Source organism: Protopterus annectens, chromosome 9.part0, assembly GCF_019279795.1.
Source record: "Protopterus annectens isolate FY-2018-M chromosome 9.part0, PAN1.0, whole genome shotgun sequence".
NCBI lineage: Eukaryota > Metazoa > Chordata > Ceratodontiformes > Protopteridae > Protopterus > Protopterus annectens.
Window position 1 is genome coordinate 223,538,219 of NC_056743.1, and position 15,000 is coordinate 223,553,218.

General features: G+C 39.0%; 1 protein-coding gene across 4 annotated transcripts in view; it reads right to left on the bottom strand.

Annotated features, from left to right (window-relative positions):
* The window catches only part of INSC (INSC spindle orientation adaptor protein), a 1,312,382-nt gene that overhangs the window by 510,830 nt on the left and 786,552 nt on the right, over positions 1–15,000 (bottom strand). The window lies entirely within an intron of this gene.

Below are 15,000 nucleotides of genomic sequence, written 5' to 3' on the forward strand. Positions count from 1 at the left end.
TTATTCAGTTTCTGTCTTATACAAGTGGTACAGTGAATTATCTTCTGTTTAAACTGTGAGCTTTGGCCGGTTAAGATCTGCATGATATCAATTGAACATAAGTGTAGCTAAGTAACTTTTATCTGCACTTTTTAAAGTAATTTGTTTGTGTTGCATTGAGCAATATCTAGCTAGAAGTTGAATGTTTTTTCAGTAGTGCATGTGGTATTTTCAGTTAAGTCTTGTTAAAAACCTGCATAGCCAATGATAGGTGGGGGCAGTAGTTTCCTTCATTGTTATTCAGTTTCTGTCTTATACAAGTGGTACAGTGAATTATCTTCTGTTTAAACTGTGAGCTTTGGCCGGTTAAGACCTGCATGATATCAATTGAATGCATAAGTGTAGCTAAGTAACTTTTATCTGCACTTTTTAAAGTAATTTGTTTGTGTTGCATTGAGCAATATCTAGCTAGAAGTTGACTGCTTTTTCAGTAGTGCATGTGGTATTTTCAGTTAAGGCTTGTTAAATACCTGCATAGCCAGTGATAGGTGGGGTAGTAGTTTCCTTCATTGTTATTCAGTTTCTGTCTTATACAAGTGGTACAGTGAATTATCTTCTGTTTAAACTGTGAGCTTTGGCTGGTTAAGACCTGCATGATATCAATTGAACGCATCAGTGTAGCTAAGTAACTTTTATCTGCACTTTTTAAAGTAATTTGTTTGTGTTGCATTGAGCAATATCTAGCTAGAAGTTGACTGTTTTTTCAGTAGTGCATGTGATATTTTCAGTTAAGGCTTGTTAAAAACCTGCATAGCCAGTGATAGGTGGTGGTAGTAGTTTTCTTCATTGTTATTCAGTTTCTGTCTTATACAAGTGGTACAGTGAATTATCTTCTGTTTAAACTGTGAGCTTTGGCCGGTTAAGACCTGCATGATATCAATTGAATGCATAAGTGTAGCTAAATAACTTTTATCTGCACTTTTTAAAGTAATTTGTTTGTGTTGCATTGAGCAATATCTAGCTGGAAGTTGACTGTTTTTTCAGTAGTGCGTGTGGTATTTTCAGTTAAGGCTTGTTAAAAACCTGCATATCCAGTGATAGGTGGGGGTAGCAGTTTCCTTCATTGTTATTCAGTTTCTGTCTTATACAAGTGGTACAGTGAATTATCTTCTGTTTAAATTGTGAGCTTTGGCCGGTTAAGACCTGCATGATATCAATTGAACGCATAAGTGTAGCTAAGTAACTTTTATCTTCACTTTTTAAAGTAATTTGTTTGTGTTGCATTGAGCAATATCTAGCTAGAAGTTGACTGTTTTTTCAGTAGTGCATGTGGTATTTTCAGTTAAGGCTTGTTAAAAACCTACATAGCCAGTGATATGTGGGCGTAGTAGTTTCCTTCATTGTTATTCAGTTTCTGTCTTATACAAGTGGTACAGTGAATTATCTTCTGTTTAAACTGTGAGCTTTGGCCGGTTAAGACTTGCATGATATCAATTGAACGCATAAGTGTAGCTAAGTAACTTTTATCTTCACTTTTTAAAGTAATTTGTTTGTGTTGCATTGAGCAATATCTAGCTAGAAGTTGACTGTTTTTTCAGTAGTGCATGTGGTATTTTCAGTTAAGGCTTGTTAAAAACCTGCATAGCCAGTGATAGGTGGGGGTAGTGGTTTTCTTCATTGTTATTCAGTTTCTGTCTTATACAAGTGGTACAGTGAATTATCGTCTGTTTAAACTGTGAGCTTTGGCCGGTTAAGACCTGCATGATATCAATTGAATGCATAAGTGTAGCTAAGTAACTTTTATCTGCACTTTTTAAAGTAATTTGTTTGTGTTGCATTGAGCAATATCTAGCTAGAAGTTGACTGTTTTTTCAGTAGGTCCCCACCCACCCTCCCTGTTTTTGTCTTGGTGTTAATCTTGGTGGCTTTGAAACTGCCTGCCCCTCTTGTAAATTTGCACTTGGATACTCCTCCTGGGCCCACCTCATTTGCTCACTCAAAAAAAAAAATGCATCTACTTTTACTGTATTTGTGTTTCTTCCTACTTTATTTTGCTTTTGCGTCACCTTAAAAGTACTCAATTGTATTTATTACTGCTTGGTGTAACTCACTCTAAGCCTTTTAGTTTAAGCACTTGGGCTTCAGACCAGTTGTTTTACATTAAGAAGGTTTGTGCTCTGCACTGTAGTGGCAGGACAGGTAGCTTACATCCTTTTAAGTTGGGAACTGCTGATTGAGGGCTCAGTGTCTGTTATTCTAAAAGTGTATTAGTTCTGGTTTAAGCACTTGGGCTTCAGGCCAGTTATTTTGCATTAAGAAGGTTCGTGGTCTGCACTCATGTGGGAGGAGAGGCTGGACTCTGCCCTTCTGAGCTGGGAATTTCTGGTTAAAGGCTTATAGTGCCTGCATATTTGAACTGTTTCTTACTAAATTGGTACACCTTGTTTGCTGTAGCATAGACTAGATCCAGGCCTGCTGAATCTAGCTTTGTTTGTATAACTTGAGCACTAATCCAGTCATTCTTTAAAGTATTCAATTGTATTTATTACTGCTTGGTAGTAACTTGATTAAAGTGTAGCTATCATTCTAAGTCTTTTGGATTAAGCACTTGGGCTCAGACCAGTTGTTTTACATTAGGAAGGTTTGTGGCCTGCACTGTGGTGGCAGGACAGGTAGCTTACATCCTTCTAAGTTGGGAATTGCTGATTGAGGGCTCAGTGTCTGTTATTCTAAAAGTGTATTAGTTCTGGTTTAAGCACCTTGTTTGCTGTAGCATAGACTAGATCCAGGCCTGCTGAATCTAGCGTTGTTTGTATGCTTGTTTGCTTGTTATTTCCCTGAAATGCTAATTCCACCTAAAACACGGCTTTTCAGCACTTCTGTGGATCCCTAGTGACATCTACATTACTTACTGTACTTATTTCCTTGTTTCACTTGAAAGAAAGTTACTGTTTGTCATTTTTGCATTTAAGTTACCTGTAACCCATTGCATTTAAATTACCTGGCACTTGCTCACTAAAGCAATTATATAAGTCAGCACTAAAGAATTAAAAGCACTACACCCTCACAAACTCCCCTTGAGTACCTTGTTTCCCATTGGCCCTTTTTTTTTCAATTATAAAGGAATTCCCAATACTATTCTAGCATGTCCAAAGGTCAGATGTCAATCTCCTCTCCAGTCCAGCTGGTGAATCTGGGAATCTTGAGGCAATGTTACAACTGTCTCATGTACACAGACAACCCTCTCCTCCTCCCAACAAATTCCAACACGTGAGAGATGCAACCATATAGCCAAACTGGAGGCTAAGCTCTCTCAACTCAGTACTGGCGAAACCTGTCAGGAGGAGAAGGAAACCACACTCACTACAATTCCAGTCTCACATAGACCTACCAAGACAGCAAACCAAACACATAAACACACAAAAACATACTCGGAGGCTCTAAATAAAAATCTGCCTAAGCAGCAGAGACCTCCAAAGCAGACACCCAAGCAACCGCTACCCCAAAACAAAACACGTGCAACACATAGCTCACAAAGCCAGTGTGCCAAACAGTCACAGCCCTTAAGGCTAAACAACACACCTGATACACTTGTAATAGATGACTCTATCATCAGGCACACTGACGTCCTGCTCACCAGGCTGAACAAGGAGAGGGTTATGGTGAGCTTCCTGTCGGGCGCTAGGATCCGCCACATAACACAAGCACTCAGGTCACTCCAAGGCAAGTACAAATATGACTCAGTCATTGTCCATGCTGGTGTGAATGACCTGAGACATACCTCCCTGGACTACATGAAAAGAGGCATAGAGGAGCTCTCTGAGCATGTGGCCCAGGCCAGTATGACCCTGACCTTGAGTAGCATCTTATCCTCACCAAGAATGATGCCACAAAATGAAGACAAGATGATCAATTTCAACAACTGGCTTAAGTATTGGTGTCATTCAAAGGGGATCCAATGCCTGTCAGCCTGGGATGACATGGTCGACAGGCCACGATGCTTCGCTAAGGACGACTTGCACCTGTCACCCCTGGGCTTTCGGATATTAGCAAAGGCTCTTGCTACCCCCATAGTACCTTTTTTAGGCAAGGCTCAAAAGACAAACCCACCTCCATAGGTATCACAAGGGATAAGAAACTAAGAGTAATGCTACTCAATGCCAGAAGTCTAAACCTCAAGATGCATGCACTCGAAGCTCTCCTTAGCATGGAGAACATCGATATCTGTGCAGTAACAGAAACCTGGTTCAAGGCTCCCGAGAGCACCCCAGCACTACCAGGTTATACCTCATACCATGCTTTTCGGCCCCAAAACCTGGACCAAACCAGAAAAGGAGGGGGAGTATCAATGTTCGTCAAAGATACCCACACCTCCAGGTTGGTGGCACAGCATGAAGCATCAGAGACTATCCATGTGCAACTAACAGTGGGTAAAACTGCCTTCCAGTTTATAGCCTGCTACAGACCACCCTCCCAAACCCAGGAACCCCACTCGGCCTTCCTGAGAACACTGGAAAATATGAAGGTCTCTCCAAACACCATTATATTGGGCGACTTCAACTACCCAAATATAGACTGGGAGCATTACTCTAGCTCCAACACCCTAGCTCAAAGGTTCCTAGAATTTATAAGCTCAAATGCTATGGAACAACTTGTTACCACTCCCACAAGAGGGGAAAACATACTGGACCTGATCATCACCAACATGGGGACTCTATGCTCCAGACCAGAAGTGTATCCCTCACTGGTAAGATCAGACCATAAACTAATCTCACTGGATATTCACATCCCGACCCCACCCCCTCCCCAGAAACCCACAGTGAAAAACTTCTCTAAAGCAAATTTCACACTCTTCAAAACCGAGATGGAATCCTTCAAAGCCCCCGGGCCTGTGGAAAATATGGCCCAGACCGCAGAATCCTTTATAAACGCATTCTATGAACACCTTCAGGAATGCATGGATCATGCAATCCCAAATAAAACCAAGACCCAATCCTCCAAAGGCAGACGTCCTGTCTGGTGGACCCCAGCCATAAACAAACTATACAATAGAAGGAGGAAGCTACTACATGATAGAGCAAAATCCCAAAAAGGGAAGGCATCTCTGATCAGTGTTAGCAAAAAACTATGGGCACTCATAAAATCGTCTAAAGCCAGCTTGAGAGAAAAATTGCACAGGACACTAAGGATAATCACAAGGCTTTTTAGTTATGTTAGGAACCTGGGTGGGAATTACCAGATATGCTCAGAATTAGTCCAAAATGACAAAAAATACACAGAACCCACAGACATTGCCAACATCCTAGCTGACAGGTTCAGCGCAAACTTCTCCCCCCCTCCCCACCAAAAGAACAAATATCTATCCCAGCAGAGTGCTGCCCCCCTGACATCTCAGATGCTCAGGTAAGAGCCGCCCTCTCCAAAGCAAAAAACACAGCATCAATGGGACCAGACGGTGTCCCGGGCTGCATCCTACATGAACTCCAAGAAGAGCTAAACCCAAACATAAAACTACTGTTCAATCAAAGCCTTACCAGAGGATATGTACCCAAAGAGTGGTGTACAGCAACAGTGGTCCCTCTCCACAAAGGTGGTGCCTCAACGGATCCTGGAAACTATTGCCCCATAAGCCTGATTAGCTTGGTCTGCAAAGCTATGCAAAGGATTATCATGGACCTCATAAAAAAAGATATTGGGGACCTACAGACACTGGATCCTACCCATTTCGGCTTTGTTAAGGGCAGATCCTGCCTCTTAAACCGGGTCAATTTCTTTGAAACAGTCACCAAGGCCATTGACGAGGGGAAGGTGGTCCACACAGCCTACCTGGACCTCGCAAAAGCCTTCGATACAATACCCCACTCGGGCATTATAGATAAGCTCACCAGCTTAAATATAAACCCCTATGTCACTAGATGGGTTGCAAACTGGCTCAAGGACAGAACCCACATGGTTAGAATTGCTGGAGCCATGTCAGACTCCAAACCAGTTACAAGTGGCATCCCACAAGGCGCAGTCCTGGGACCTCTCCTGTTCGGTATATATTTCTCGGAGGTACAGGCCAACACGGAAGGACTGTGGCTGACCAAGTTCGCAGATGACTGCAAACTGGGCGCTAGAATCGACTCTCCAGCCGACACAAGCATCCTCCAAAAGGGCCTCATAGAAACAGACAACTGGTGCCAGAGCCATGGCCTCAAGCTAAATGCCAAAAAGTGTATAGTCATCCCTTTGGCAAAACAAAGTGCCCTCAAATTACCACATAGGTGGTAATCCATTAAGTACAGAAGAAGTAATTAGGGACCTGGGAACCCAAGTTGATAGCAATCTCTCATTTGACAACCACGTGGCCAAAGTGGTTAGAAAAACATTTTATATAGCCCACCTAATCATGAAGGGATTCATATCTAGATCAGGGGAGGTCATCGTGCCTCTTTACTCATCCCTCATCAGGCCCATAATTGAGTACAATGCCCCTTTTGCGATGTACCTTACCAGACACCTGCAGCAACTGGAAAGACCCCAAAAGTACCTCACCAAGAGGATCAGTGGGCTCAAACAGATGCCATATGCTGCCCGGTTAAAGAAACTCCAGCTCTACTCAGTGGCATACCGCCTGCTCAGAGGCAATCTGTGCCTGACGTATAAAGCCATGTCCAACCCGGAATTAATGGGCATGCTGCACCTCAGAAAATCCAAATCCCATCAAGCTATGCACTCGAGAGACTTGAACCTCAGCACTGAAATAAATAGGACATGCTGGAGGGACAGATTCATAACCCAGAGGCTCCCTTCACTCTGGAATAAAATCCCAGTTCAGGTTAGGCAGAGTCCCTCATTGACTCTCTTCAAGAGGAATCTTGATGAGTGGATGGGGTATCGTAGGTTTACCCCGGGTATCACTTCAGACAGAGGCACAGTATACTAACCTCAAAAAAGGGCATAGCAAAATTAATTTAAAATGGGTGGCGAAAGCCAAACACACTCTGGCTAGGCTTATAAATGCCCTAGGGCAGATAGCCTAGTATGAACCTATGAACCTAGATAGCACAGGCCTTATATAATCAAAACAAACACATCTTAACCAACTAGACAGCATGGTAAACCACTAACCAACTAACCAGTGGCAGTGTCCTAATGCTAACAAACTACAGCCACAACTCTCAGGCCAATATCTTCCACACCTACATTTGGATTATCATCAACCATATCACAATCACCCCTGGAAATCTTTGACAAACCACTAACAAGTCCCTTATTAAAAAAGCAAGCAACTTCCCCTTTGGTGTAACCCCCATGAATCACTATACCAACCAGATCACCATATCCCTTGCTTATCTGTTCCAAAGCTGACATCAGCTGATACCATCTCATGTCTCTCTGAATACACAATCAGACTTGCCACTGTGCTGAATTCAAATGCAGGTTTCCACCTCTAGGTCTCACCTCTACTCTTCTAGCTGTCCAATAAACAAAAGAGTGGCCAATCTCAACTGTAATCTTCTTCTCCGAAAAAGAAGCACAAACTTAATATTTACAACAAACTCACAATCCCCCATCCTTAACTCTGGATAACTTAGCTGCAGCACCCAAAGCCACAGATATGGGAATGGAGTCCATGATCATTCTGGTACAGTAACATACTTCTGTATTTTTTGTAGTCACCACTCCAGTGTCTTCTGAGTATTTTCTGCAGTATTAGGAAATTAGAAAAAAAGCTGTATTAGAGTACAATTCTTACTGACCCTAAAGAGATGCTGTGATAGGAAAATAGATTTATTATAACTAATTGTGTATCATTTAACTGACACTTGTGTAAGTGAAGCTGAAAATTTCTGCAACCTTGGAAGGTGACAACTCAAAATATATTCAATATACTTACTCCAAAGTCACAAAATGTAGGTGAAAGAAAGAAATCAAGACACACACAGAATTTGCCTTCTTCTCTTTTTATAAAACTACACTTGGTGTGCAGTGTAGCCAGCACCAACATTCCACCTGTTGATCAAAGCAGTCCTGCAACCTTTAATTTATGACATCCTGAGTGTAACTTACCTAAAGGTCTACAAACACGAGATATTTTTATGTAAACGTTTACACTTTCACCTAGATGTTGTAAACTGAATGTACCTTTCCTGTAAATAAACACCCACTATATAGAAATATATATATATATATATATAAGGGGCACGAAATCTGAGATAGTCATTAAAATGTTAAGAGAAATATAAATGCTGCTACACACATAAAGGACCAAGACACACAACTAAAGTTTCATCACTGTTTACAAACTTAGGAGTGCAAGCAATGAGGTACACTCAACTATAACTTTTAATCATCACCATTTACCCATAAATCACAGTCCAATACTATCTTCAGCTGAAAAGATTAGGGATCCACCTTCCCATATTTGTGGACAATCATTAATATTATGGATACAAACATTGTCTAACATAAAGAGATGAAGCACACTGGATTCTAACAGCATTCTCTACAAATTTACTAGTGCTCAAAGGGGAGTTGGGCAGTAACAGGGAATAGATTTGCACAACAGGAAGTAGCTAGGGGATTACCAATTAAGGGTTAAGGCCTGCCCTGTTTCATATTACGTTGCATATATCGCATGAGGAGATATATAATCCTTCTCTTGAAATCAGTATTGTAAGGAGAGGCCAGTGATTTCTCTTGAGCATTAACTGGTTTGAAATGTGGCTCATTATCTTCATGAAAATTGAACCTAACATTTATTTTGTTGTTCAGAGTTCATTTTGTTTTACTGTTTAAAATGTGTTATCATTTTTGTTTATTCTCATTGGTATAGAGATGGTAACAGTCATTTGTTTATCAGGATACAATGTGTCAGTAACAAATGTTTTCAGTAACTGATGGCAAATACCAAGTGAAATAGAGCACTGCTTGATCAGTGTTTATATTTCTTCCTACAGTCTTAAAAAACAATTCCTTATGTAAAACATTCTGCAGTCCAGCAAATTAGAACTGCTGCATGTTTAAGTGACAATGTATATATGCAGTCTGGTAAATAACATATGTTGCATATTTAAATAACAATGCATACATACAGTCCAGAGAATAAAAAACCTGTTGCATATGTAAGTAACAATGTATGCATGCAGTCCAACAAATAAGTAACAATGCAGGTATGGTGTCCTGTAAATAAGAACTACATATGTTCATAACAATGCAACACTTATCCATCATTGAATAAAGATGTTCTTAAACCTTTAACTAGACTGATTTTTTTTCTCTGGAAAGAAGACTTTATTTATTGTCATTTTTGCTAAGTTTTGCTAATTTAGCTGCAGTCAGGATCCAACATACTGAGCAGTTAGTCTTATTCCTATTCCAGTAAAAGTAACTGGATGCGCAGTATACCTGCTAAAGTCCTAACATTACTATTGTATACCATTCCTGTATGGGCATTGTCTGTTTCATTTGCTTGCCACTTGTTAAGGTAATGCAGATTTTTTTTTAATTTCATGAATCTGTTACATTTATTGCTTTAATGCTGACTTGTTTGGGGGATACTTGATTTTAATGTTGCAATAAATTTTATGTGTAGCTCCTCTCTCATTAGGATTAAGACTGCAACAAAGATGTTTCAGTCCTAAATCCATCCCTTAGACAGGGATGACCCAAACATTCCACTGTTTAGTTACAATGCTGTTAAAAGGAGTAACAGGAGCTCATAGGGTTTGCTGGATGGAGTCAGCTAGTTAACCAGGTAAGCCATCTTTATTCAAAAAGAAAAAATCTAAATGCTTTCTTACTATAAGCTCACATAAATCCACCCCCCAGACTTAAGCTCTGTATTATAGTGTAAGCCTATCTGCTTATTTATACATATATATATATATATATATATATATATATATATATATATATATATATTACACCATGACTACTGTGTGAATAGCTGTAGTTTTTATTAATATATATTCTGCCTGACAATGATATCATTATACTGTGAATGCTTTGTGTTATTGTTGATAGGACTGGAAATTTTGTACATCGCTGTGCTGAGCCTGAAAGTGGTCCAGTAGGATCAGTGCTCTACTCCAGTCAACAAAGATATATAAATCAATAAATGAATGAATGAATGAATGGATGGAACATAGTCTTCTTAGTACATCATTCTTATTTCTTTTTTACTCAGACAATGTGTGTAAATATCTATAACTGGCCAAAGCATAACCTACTGACAGCATAATAAAGCATCTTTATAATAAAGTTTTTAAAAAAAATAATAGCTGCAGAAGAACATGCAATACTTGAAAGACTATAAACCAACTCAATGAGTTGGTAATCTCAGTCTATTCACATATTAAGGTTATTATATCAGGAAAAGTTTTATATACAATACAGCAAACCTCAACTGACTGAGAAAAGAACAAATGCAACAAACACTTAAGCAGTATTGAGTAATGCACAAAGCATATAATACTTATCTCCCACTGAAACAGCCCTATATTAGTAAACATCAGCTAAAAACCCAAAAGAAGCATTGTCTGAATAGTAGTACTGTTTGGGAAAGTTTTCTTAGTAATGCAATCTCTAGGGTTAGAGTAAAGGGGAGTGATAGCATTAAGGTTATGGTGGTCAAGGGAGCTTTATAGATAAATATCCTAACATAAAAACTCCATATTTATGCCAGATGCTTGCACAGGTGCACATTGACAAGGACACTGACAGGTGTATTACTCCATATTTGTGGCAAATACTTGCACAGGTGCACATTGACAAGGACACTAACAGGCATGTTACTCCATATTTGTGCCAGATATACAGTGGTACAACAGGATATGCTAAGTTCATTTCAGGAGTTGCAAACATTGACAAGAGCAAAGCTACTTATTTATTCTAGCAATAGTCACATGTCTCCTTATCAGAAGATAAGATACTATAAGTCCCAACTCTTAGTCAATGGGGTTCCACCAAAGGAAAAAAAACAGCAAATTGGAAAACTCACTGTTATTTAAGACATTTGTGCAGGGTGGTAACCCCTGAAATAGTGGAATGTACTCTCCATATCCAGGATATTTACAAATGCTGACTCCACAATCACCATAAATAGGAGTGGGGGATATTCTCTGAGGTACAATGTCAGTCTTAATATATAATCATTCTGTAATAAAACTTAAAGATTTGATGTTCCAAGGATTGCACTTACCTTCCCCCTACTATTACCTGGCACCCATGTTCAATTACTATTTGCCCTGACATCTACATTTATTATTCTGTTTCCCTACTTTGATGCTGTTAAAGTGCAAGGATGTTCAGTCTTGAAGGACAGGATGAGATCAGTTTCCCAGATGACTGCTTCACTTCCTTAGGGATTAGTGGACAGGTTTTCCTAGTCACTTGAACATCTACTGTTGGAGACCAGGTGCTAAAACTTATTGAAGAGATTAGTGCAAATGTCGACATCTAGCACAACCTTGAAGGAGCTACACAATTCACATAAGGAATGGGATAGGAATAATGGATTCTGGTAAAAAGTTTCCTGATCTACCAACATCCATTACTTAAATGTGGTGCTGATTGGTGTAGATACTTCCCTTCTTTCTCTTATTTCATCATTTTCTTGGCTAGTCTGTAACCTCCACAATAACACTGCCATTGCATATTCAGCATCTTTAAGACTGGCATGATGTTAATCCCTGTTTTCTTCTCCTACTTTTATTCTTATTGTCATTTTTTGTAGACTAACTGCACAAACCATCATACCACCTTTTTATTTTTTAAAGTAGTTACTTTCTTAAAAATACTCTAACAAAATTAAGAAGCACATTTTACTCTCTAGTTTTTGCATTAGTGATATGAAGTTTCATACATATGCTTAAATACTGTGTCCCCCCTTACGCATATCATTTATATTCAACTGTATGCAAGGCCTGTGAAGTACTATGCTATATCAAATATTTCTAAACATGTGAGGGAAGTCTGCTATTCTAAACTCAAAGGAAAGCGGTGAAAATTGAAAATGTTATCTTTATATTTCAACATGAAACACTTCCCATGGGGCTGGAAATGGTTATGCCTACTTACATAATCATCTGAAACATGCACAACCACTGAGGAAGCTAGTAAGCCATTTAACATGTTTTCTTTGATCACCTAGACCTAACACTCAGCACAATAAGCATGATTCATAAACCTGTCTACCATGAATGTTTCTCAGAGTCTTAAAGAACTTTGCTCAGGAAAAGATTTTGATCAGGTTGGCCACAGTTGTAGGGTAGTGATCTTGACTTACCAGATAAGCATTACAGTTTGGTTAAGCAGGTCATCACAGTTTTGTGCCTCCTGGGTTACATGACTGCTTGTTGACTGGGCTGTAAATGACGACTTGTTTGTATTCTTTCAGAAATCGCTGCTGCCATTTAAAGGAGCACTAACGTTAAGGCGTCTGTTTTAACTCGGTTTTATCAGGGAGCAATGCTCTAGTGTCATGGCCACCATATCTGTAGTATGAATTCTGCCTCATACCACATTCCAGTGACAGGTGCATAAGGTACACAGTATGTTGTATATCTGGAGTCTTGAATAGACCAGGGTCTGGTCCCCAAAGTAGAACACTTTGCATCAATAGAATCACTCATTTTCCTCTAGATCTGTGAAGTCTATGATGTTCTTTCCAGTCTTTGCTGAAGGAACACATTTTAAACTTTCTTCTCTGTTTATCTTCTTCAGAAAATTCTGTTAAAAGCAAGATGTGATGCAGGGAGACTACTCCTGGAAGTGGCATACTGATAGGGACAACAAGGGCTTGCCCTTTTTGATAGAAAGCATTGTATGGCCCTTATACCTAGGCCCTTTTTGATAAAAAAGCATAGTATGATCCTTAGACCTAGGCCTTTTTGATCAAAAGTATTGTATGGTCCAACCTAGGCTCTTTTTGATAGATAACATTGTATGATCCCTAAACCTAGGCCCTTTTTGGTCGAAAGCATTGTATGTTCCTTATACCTAGGCCCTTTTTGATAAAAAAGCATAGTATGATCCTTAAACCTAGGCCTTTTTTGATGAAAAGTACTGTATGGTCCAAACTAGGCCCTTTTTGATAGATAGTATTGTATGATCCTTAAACTTAGGCCCTTTGTGATAGAAAGCAGTGTATGGTTCATAAACCTAGGCCCTTTTTAATAGAAAGCATTGTATGGTCCTTAAATCTAAGCCCTTTTTGACTGACACAAAGTATTGTATGGTCCTTAAACATAACCCGTTTTCGATTGATAGAAAGCATTGTGTGGTCTTTTAACCTACTTTTCAATTAGAGTCTGTTCTTGTGGCAATATAGAGGAGCCGGGCATTCTTCTCTCCATATTCTAGTTCTGTGTAAGGAATTGTTTTCCTTACAGCTGGTGATATGTCATGTGCAGAAGGCTAGAAGACTAACATGCCATAACTCAGGTTACTTGTATTACATACTATGTTAATTAAAAATCCAAGTTTTCCAAGTAGATTACTTCTTTTATTCTGTCTGTTTCATGTGAAGAAAATGGCTCCTTACAAGTGGATTTGCCTCTCTTCCCCATCCTCTGCACTTCATGAATTCCTACTCTTATTTTTTTTCTAGTCAGGCACACAGTTCTAAATTTTCAGTGTCTTTATCTTGAGGGCATTTTATGCCATACTAATCTATAAGTGCACCTTTTCTGGAAAGTGTTTGTCATCTCAAACATTCCAAAAATAAAATTCTCCTATTGTAGGCCTTGCTTTTTATACTGGATCAGGTGCCTAATTCTCCATTTCAGATTGTTCTCAGAGATGGTTAGATGTTTTTGAAGCAATCACCTCAGCCAAATGAAAGTTCAAGTTGCATGCCTTATTGAATTATTTTATTCATACTGAATTTGTTAACCTGGGTAGAGCACTGATCCCACTAGACCTACTTCAGTCTCAGCTCAGGGAAAACACAATAGTTACAAGACATTATATACAGAGTGAATAACAAAATGCAATATATACAAATATTACATACAAAGTGAATATTATAGTTGGCTTGAGGGAATAGAGGCACTAGATAAAATATATTATATAGAGAGTGAGTGAAAGAACACAATATATACATGCATTATACAGAGAATGTGGAAATCATTGTTGGCATGCTGAAAGAATCACAATAATAAATAGAGTCATAGCAAGATATGTAGATGGAAGGAATGAAGAAGTTAAGTTATATAACCAGAGAGAGATAGCAGTTGAATTTTCTTTGAGTATTCAAATGTGTTTTTATTTGTGAATGGAAAATGGGGTAACAGTAATTATCCTTAAAAAATGAAGAGAGAGATTCCAACAGTTTGATACCAAGTACTGAGAAAGTATGGTCTGTGCAGTGAAGCCTAGTTTGATGGGTTTGGAGGAAAAGACATGAGTGGCTAAGATGTCTAAGGTTGTATGTCGATGCAGCTCTGAGTAGTCCAGAAACTAGTGCAACATTAAGTATCCTTGATATATTCTTTCTTAATCTGTCTTTGGCTATTGTCTTTAAGTGATCCGTTATACCTGCATTTATATATATCATGATTCTTTGTCAACCATTTCAGGTACCACCCTTTTACACCAAGCACCAAACCCCATAGAAGAGGTTGTTAATTTAAAATAATCCTAGAAAGCAATTCTGTTTTAACACTTACTGAATGCTTATCAATACCAAAAAATCTAATAAACAATGTTTCGTTTTCCTAAACTAATTTTTCGGTTGATGGAACCTTAATATTAAGCTGCACTAGGTTTTGCTTTGTCTTTGCTGACAAAATCATTGAAGACCCTCTCCAAGGTTATTCTACTAGAAGACCATCACTTTGGATGCTCTGTTTAGAGGGTTCTATGCTAAGAAAAGAGCTTGATCTTCTAGTCACACTAGAACCAAAAATCATAGGTACGTTTGTCAGTTTAATGCTGGAAAAGAGTTTTTAACATCAGTCCAATATGTTATGAGTGCTATAAATGCATGGCCAGTCATCCTGCCTATTTATTATGACTGTAGAGACAGAAATG